We start from the raw sequence: 7819 nt of genomic DNA, 5'->3' as shown, positions 1-7819 counted from the left end.
ACTTTCATGGTTTTTTGAGGTCATTTATAGCTACTTTGTGATTTAGAATTGCAAGGACCTTTAGTATATAATTTTCTCTCTAATATGAGCAAGTTGCTTTCTAATTTTACATTCACAAAAGTAACTGAGGAGTCTGACTCAGGCAAAAATCCCTTGTGTGATTTTTCAGACCTGACCACAGGCAATTATAAAGTTTTGCCTGGCCGATCTCATTGGAGAAAGCTGTTCTCCCCACGCCAAACTCGGTGCACAGCCAGTGTATTCATGTCTTCTGGACTCAGTTAAGGACTCAGTGCGCACCCCGTGTTGTCCACTCTGACTTTTTTTCCACTCCTACACCACACCCCTGTTCTTCCTTCCCCCTTTCCCTGAACTCTTAACCTCAGCCCATTAAAAAAAAAAAGAAGAAGAAGAAGAAGAAGAAAAAAACAAAAGCAGGCTTTTGTTTAGTGCATCTGGGCAGTGGGACAATTTCTTGCTCCTACACTGCATGTCATGTGACCCTCGACCAGTGCGATTCCATCAGGAAAATTAAACACAAGGGAGCTGGCGCCTATTTTTGCCTCTCAATTATACAATCACAGTAAGTGAAGAAAGCCTGGATTGTTACTGTCAGTTTGGCTCATTGTCCTAACTGACCACTTTGTCACCTGGCAGCTCAGTATTGGTAGGGAGTTCTTTTCTCTGTCTTTCAGATTTGTAGTTGGAGCCATCTCTAATGCTTTTTTGGTTTCCCAGGGACTAGAGGAAAAACCAAAACGTTAAAAATGAATAGAAATTACAAAAGAAAGTAAAAGTGAACTAACTTCAAAATGAAAAAGGCTGGAATGATGAAAATAAAATTTATGGGGCAATTTCTTATTGTGAAGATCAGTTGTAGGTATTTTTAATCTACATTTCACATTCAGTTGGTACTTATTTTCTCATGAAGTCACCACAAACATTTTATAAAGAAGGTATTATTTACCCATGTTGCAGATGGGTAAAGTCAGAGGCCAAGTCAAAATAACAACCTCTTGAAAATATTCAGCTTTCTCTATGCAGTGATAAATCTGAATAAATTTCTTGGCACGCAGTGAAATAGTTTAGAATAGAGAGAATTTACACTTCTGATTATATTTAAAGGCAGTATGTGTAAACAAATACTGAAGATCAACATTCATCTACTTTGAGTTCATGGCACCAAATAAACCATCATTTTTCTTAATGTTTCCTCAGAAATGTGGTTTTGCCCTTGAGGAGACAAGATTTCCAGGGAAAACAAAAGTAAAATCCTGACTTCCATTTTTACACCATGTTTCGTCTTCTGTTTGAAAGTGTTGTTAGGAGAACTTTGTTCCTCACAGGAAATAAAGCATATTTAATTCCTGTCAGTCTGAACTCAAAAACTCGGACAGATGGAAAGAACAGTACAGAACATTGTAAGAAATGCACCTGCTTCCTGATCATACATGCTTTTACCATTTTCAGTTATTCACCCTGGGGAAAATGAAATGTCAATATGAAGATGTAACTTAATTATGTGAAGAGAAAAAGTACACAAATAGGATATGATTCCCTCCCTTAGAAGATATTCAGAAAGAGGCAAAACAAAAATTGGAGGTGCGGGTTTTGGAGAGGACAGTGAACAAATGTCAAATGGATGCATTTGTTATGAGCAGGCGTGTTTACTAGTCTGCAGCTCTAACAAATGTTCATGTGCGTGCTGCCTCTTTATGCCTGTTCTTCCGTTTTAGAGATTTATATTTGATGGAATCCCAGAAAAACGACATAGAGAAAGAATTTTATAACTATTGCTGAAGGAAATCACTGGCGGTACATAAATCAGGCCTCTGACCCATACTTCATTAATTAATTAGTTTCTTTGCTTGTCAGTGGTACTGAGAATGTGCCTTGGGTGTGAGTTAGATATTTCAGGATCTTGCTAGATTAATTTATGTATCTATTCTTCAAATATGTTTGAGAGTCAATATTAGCTATATATTGAGCCAGCTCCTAGGATTCATCTGCCAATGAATACGAGAAACAAAACAAAACAAGGAAAACCAGAACCCCAGGAACTGGGCCAATGATGTTAAATCAAGTAGTGGAACAAATGGCTGGACTATAAGAAATGAAAATCATAGTGTCTTATAGCTTATAGTGTTGTGGAACCATGGGGCTAGGGACTGAAAAAACCCCATGAGCCACACCAGGTTTTCCACATGTCAGATTAGCCTGCTGTCGGGTAAAATGTAGCAAAGTCAGGAGTGTTCAGATGAGAAAGTAAAATGGTATGAAATAAGAAAAACCATCTTTAATATCTTTCTCAACATGTGAACACCTAGAAGCCATTTATTGGTAAGTCTATATTTGATGGTCAAAGATAAAATGTGAGTTTATGTTTGCAGGAAGTAATATCAAACTGCTTATAATTGTAATGCCAAGGCTAACTCTGTTGTTGGTGCATACAAATGCACCGGTTGATAAAAGTGCTTTGAGGTTTTCCAGGTGCATTTGCATTTCACACATGTGAAATGTGGCTGACTCAGTCAAAATGATATATATTATATTTGTATTGTTAATCCTAATCTGATCTTGATTACAGAATGGTTTCCAGATGAGCTTAATTTATACACATTCACCCCATAGTTCAATCTAGTTAACATTATTTTTAAAATACCAGGCAGTTTCATGGAAGTAAAGGAAAATGAAATAAAGCAAAGGCACTAATTACTACTTCTGTAATGCTCACACCAAACCCCACAGTAGAAGAGTCCTATAGACTGGATGTTTTTTCTCAGGTGTGAATACTAGGGACATCTCCATGGGCCTTGGCTATGCTGGGCTTCCATTGTCTGCTACTTGGCTTATTTTTATGGGGAGAAGGACACGGATCCTTGATGGCTCCTAAACCATCTTGGATGGAAGGCCTTCTGCTCTAAAGCAATGCCAGCCCTTGACAGATAGTGGCTTCACCAGACTCCCAACACTGCTGTCCTTCAGAGCAGGGTAGATCTCTATGTGGCTTTGACTCAGGGCCGGCACATTAAAAGTAGAGTTCCTTTCTTTGATAACTTATTTCCTCCTAACATCCAGCAGAGCAGAGAGGGGCTCGGCTCAATGGCTTAAATTTATGGAGGCAAGTTTTGGCCTTAGGAGAAATTCAAGGATTTTAATAATTCGATTCTGCTAACCAACAGAAAATTTCCCTTGACAAGATTATATTTTATAGTACTTTAACATGTGAACTACAGACATGTCATTATAGGATTTTATTTTGTTTCGAAAGGCAGAAAAGTCATATTTATTTAAAAAATATCTAGAATCAAGGCTTTCAGATTTTCAAACCAAAGAAAGATAATCACAATCAAAACTTTAAAAAAATATTTTTCATAGACTTTTCTGATATGAGTTAATATATAGTTATAAATTATTCCTGAAATGTATATGATGTGTTTTTCATTTCATGAATATACAATAAACATTAAGTATTTAATAAAACAAATGTGACTACCATTGTGTGATTAGGTAAAATAGCATAATTTTTCACAAAGGGAAGTTCAGAAAAGGACATTCATAGGAATAATAGTAAAAATACAGACTTCCAACAATTTTGAAACATCAAATATAACTAAAATTTTCCAAGAATGAGCAGTTAAGAAATTTTATAAGAAAATGCTATTATAATGGTATCTATGTGTCCAAGACCTTTAGATGGTTTAAATGTATACAATGTATGACGATTTGCTTGATTTGTTATTAAAATGATCATACTGGAGATGTTTAATATAATAAATATTAGAAAAATATATAAATTATATTTTTTAGTTTTAGATGAAAACTTAAAAATGTCCTTGGATGTGCATGTGTGTGTGCATCCCCTTTTTCTATGGCTTTTGTTTCTACTTTGCTCTTCCCTAGGCATCTACATATCTAACTAGAAATAAAATTCTTAGATTATGTGACAAATGATTCTAGAACCTCTTATTTGGCCTTTAAACTTTTTAAAACTGTGCTTGGTTTGATTTTAATTTCTACCACTGATTTGCTTTGTTTGGTTACTGCAAAGATAAACAGCATCACACTTGGTAAAAATCACAATTATGAAAAGTCTGTGTGCTTCTAGAAGATAACAACAATAGAAATATATGTTGCTCATCTATCTTATTACCAATGTTACTAAAATTGCAATTGAGAGGCATAATAATTATCAAAAGAGGTGTCACTCAGTAAGGATGAAATTCTCCTGCAAAAGTATTGCTCTAAAATAAAATTATTCTAAACTATGCAAAAATATGTCATCTGGACTCTTCTATATTTCATGATTTTATTACTTTTATTCATTTCTAAAATGAAGATCAGCTATGTGTTTTATTTTTATGATGCTTTAGTTTATCAAGCATAATATAAATTCCAAATGTTTACTAATCATATTAATATGGACCTTGCAAAGATGAAAATAGTTTAGATCATATATTTCTTAAGGCCATCAGTCATTTTTATGCTACAGGGAAATAATCTTCTTGGTATGTTGCCTGGGAAGTGAACTCTCTTGTAAATCATCTCAATTTAGATTTTCTCCCCCCTCCCTTTGGAATGCATTTTATATGAGCAACAAATAAATAGTAACGATTTGTGCTTTTGTTGTGCATGCAAATCTTATATGTGACACACATAAGAAAGAATTCTAACAATTCACCACCACATATTCAGAGAGATACAAATGCCTGCAAGTCTTTCTAATCTATAGTATTGATTTAGAGAAATCATTGGAAGAATAAAGGTTAGCTTAAAATTTAAAAAATGTAAAAATGAAAAAGGAAAGAAAGCTGATCTGTAATGGAGCAAATCCCTCTATATTACTGGTGAGAAAGCAAAAGGGAAAAGAAGTACTTCTGGAGTATTTGTGTGTGCCACAGATTCACGAATATAAAAAATATGAAGGCTGCAATGGAAGGAAGAAGGAGTGAAAACGAATCACTTAAATAACCAAGTAGAGCCTTAGAACTCTGGAAGTTAGGCTTAAAGAACCTTAAAGGTGTAAAATATAATACACATATAATCTAGTTTTGAAGGAAGGGAAATCCAAGGACTGACACACTAGTTTTCTATTCTTTCACGGTGAAAGTTAAGATTGAAAATTCTTAAAATGTTGGAAATATCGGAAATATTGAGTATGTTTGTTTAAATTTTTTAAATGTTTTTAATTTATTTTTTAGAGTGAGAACAAGCGGGGGAGGGGCAGAGAGAGAAGGAGGATAGAAGATCTAAATTGGGCTCTGAACAGAGAGCAGGGAGCCTGATGTGGGGCTCGACTTCACAAACCTTAGATCATGACCTGAGCCTATGATGAACACTCAGCTGAATGAACCACCCAGGCACCCCACTGAGTATGTTTAAAAGGCAAACCAGGAAACTCCAACCTTTGAGCTATTTCAGGACTCCCTTGCCCCCATTAGCTTCAGAAGGATTAATTTTTAAGCAACTAGTGTCTGGTAGAAACTTTGTGGCCTGGAGTTCCACAATATTTCCCTTTTCATTTCAGATGTTATCTCCTCTTGTATTCATGTTAAAGTTAATGTATTTAATTAAAAATACCAAAAATGGTAGCAAATATTTCATCTATTTATCCATATGTCTAATGTCTTACTGTCTATTGTTAGAAATATCTGAAATGCTGTTGAACAAATGTCAATAATTCCTATTTATGGTTTATAGTTACCATTCACATTTTTTACTGTTCTTGTATCTATCGATTGATTATGAAGCCATTGCCCTATCTATTTATATTATTATTATTTGCCACATTCAAATCTTATTAAATACCATGCTTAAAATCACTAACTGGTTAAGATAAGATGTGATAAAATTTAATACTAGATTTGTTAAACTTACTGGGCTCCAACTTGAAATTTCAAGCAACTTCAATTCCTCATTTATCACTAAGATGCAGGAAAAGAAAACAAAATTGGTTAAAATTGTAATCATTGCAATAAAGAGTCAAGAGAAAATATAAATTAATAAATCGAGGAACCTTACTAAATGTATAAGAAACAAGTTTAACTAGCAAATATTACAGTTGTACGATCTAGAAAAATGCATAGGATATAAATGTTCTTTCTTAATTTCTTAAACTGTGTCCATACCAGTGGTATTTTTTAAGTGTTCTCTTTTTTGGCATTAGAAAATAAATTTAATATTTCTAAGCTATTTTATAGAGACAATGAAAAGATAATATTCAAGAAACATGCGTAGTTTTATTTATCTTCTTTAACCACCAAGATTACACTGACCTCAGAGTTTGGTATCTGATATGTTTTCTTCCATGGTTAATACCGGGCACAAAATGTAGTGTGCAATAATGAAACCAGTTTTGTGTGTGTGTTTTCAAAGTGCCAAGCTCCTTTTGCCAGATATAATGAGACTGCCTCTGCACATTCTTCAGAAGCTGCTTCCAAACCCTAGTAGAAGAAAAGATCTCTGTGAATAGTCAGCTGAACGCATAAAAGGGCTTTGAACTCTCAGAGCAGCGTTTTTTTGTTGTTGCGCTCCTCTCTCTGCTGCTCCACGTTGATGTCATTCTGTGCACTTTTCAGACTATTAGAAATTTTCCATATGCTGTGGTAGAAAGTGAATTTCAGAGACCTCAATGGGATCGCAGGAGATGACCCATGCAAATGTAGTGTAAGTATCAAAAGATTCTGGGGCAACCTTTTAAAAGCTATTGATGGCTGTAAGAGGAAACATTCCAGTCCTCCCACCGAGCTAGAAAGGAGGGTAGGAAGTGTAAAACTAAACAGACACAAAGTATCTTTCTCCTAAAAAGATGAAAGAATAGGAAAAAAACCCTATTACATTAGGATGCAATCAGAATTGATAAACAAGGAAAAAGAGAGAATTTCTAGAAATATAGTCAAGAATACTGTGCTAACAGTCCACCAATATTGTGCCAAACACTTTCAGCTTACATTATTTCATATGATTTCATCCTTTTTTGATGTGCTCCCAAATTGGGAGAGGACTGACAGACAGGATGAAGCTGCCAGAGTAGATGAAAACAAGATCCTGTGTGCATGCTTCTGAAAGGAAGCAAGAATGATGGCAGACATTTTATGTAATTCTTTGTTCCTGCTCATAACCTTGTCCCCACACCCATACTCTCTACCTTTTCTGAAACGAAGTTGCTCTCCTCTCTTCTGCTTCCTTGTTTTTAAATATTTAAACATTATTTACTATTACTTTAGATATTTTTTCTTCTTCCCAACAGTGCTGACCTTTGATCGTTTGGCATCCGGAAGGGCTGGATAGGAGACTTCTCTTACGGAATATAAGTGATATTCAGAAGGCAGCTTCATGGAAAGGGTGGTATACACTGTTGACCAAGAGACCAAAACTTGGGCCAATTAAATGGATAATAGGACCAGGGAGTGAATACTGGGGCCCTACTCTAAGCAGCAACGTTCCTTTTTTATTTGGGTTTTTTGAATGAGCAAGCTTTAAAATGGTAGCAAGAATTCAACAGTTGGTCCACCTTTTAGAACAGCAAGTGCCCTTCTCCCAGTCTGTCAGGTAAGTAAACAAGAGTGTGGGGTATCAGGAGGACTTAGGTTTCTAACAAGTCTTCAGATGTATGCACCTCTGATGACCTCATGCTGTTTTATTATATAATAATCTATTCTTTATTACTTGGTTTATTTTGACTAATAATTTTGCAAGCTCTTTGCAGTCAGAGATAATGCATTATATATTGTCTTCCAGTTCCTACCGAACAAAGTGTAGGGGATTCTCAAAGATAGTTTTTAAATAGTGCTTTGGTTAAATTATCAAAATTGAAAGG

At 35.0% G+C, this 7819-nt stretch overlaps 1 long non-coding RNA gene across 1 annotated transcript; it reads right to left on the bottom strand.

The window, feature by feature from the left end:
• Positions 1 to 690: 690 nt before the first annotated feature.
• LOC115289269 lies at positions 691 to 6437 on the bottom strand. The gene is made up of 3 exons (XR_003907523.1): positions 6276 to 6437; positions 5878 to 5924; positions 691 to 741 (listed from the first exon to the last, which is right to left on the bottom strand). It is a non-coding gene; the product is annotated as an uncharacterized LOC115289269 (long non-coding RNA).
• Positions 6438 to 7819: the final 1382 nt, after the last annotated feature.

This window comes from Suricata suricatta, chromosome 4 (assembly GCF_006229205.1).
Source record: "Suricata suricatta isolate VVHF042 chromosome 4, meerkat_22Aug2017_6uvM2_HiC, whole genome shotgun sequence".
In the NCBI taxonomy this organism is placed as follows: Eukaryota; Metazoa; Chordata; class Mammalia; order Carnivora; family Herpestidae; genus Suricata; species Suricata suricatta.
Note: the sequence above shows the minus strand (reverse complement) of the source record. Positions and strands in the feature narration are given on the sequence as shown.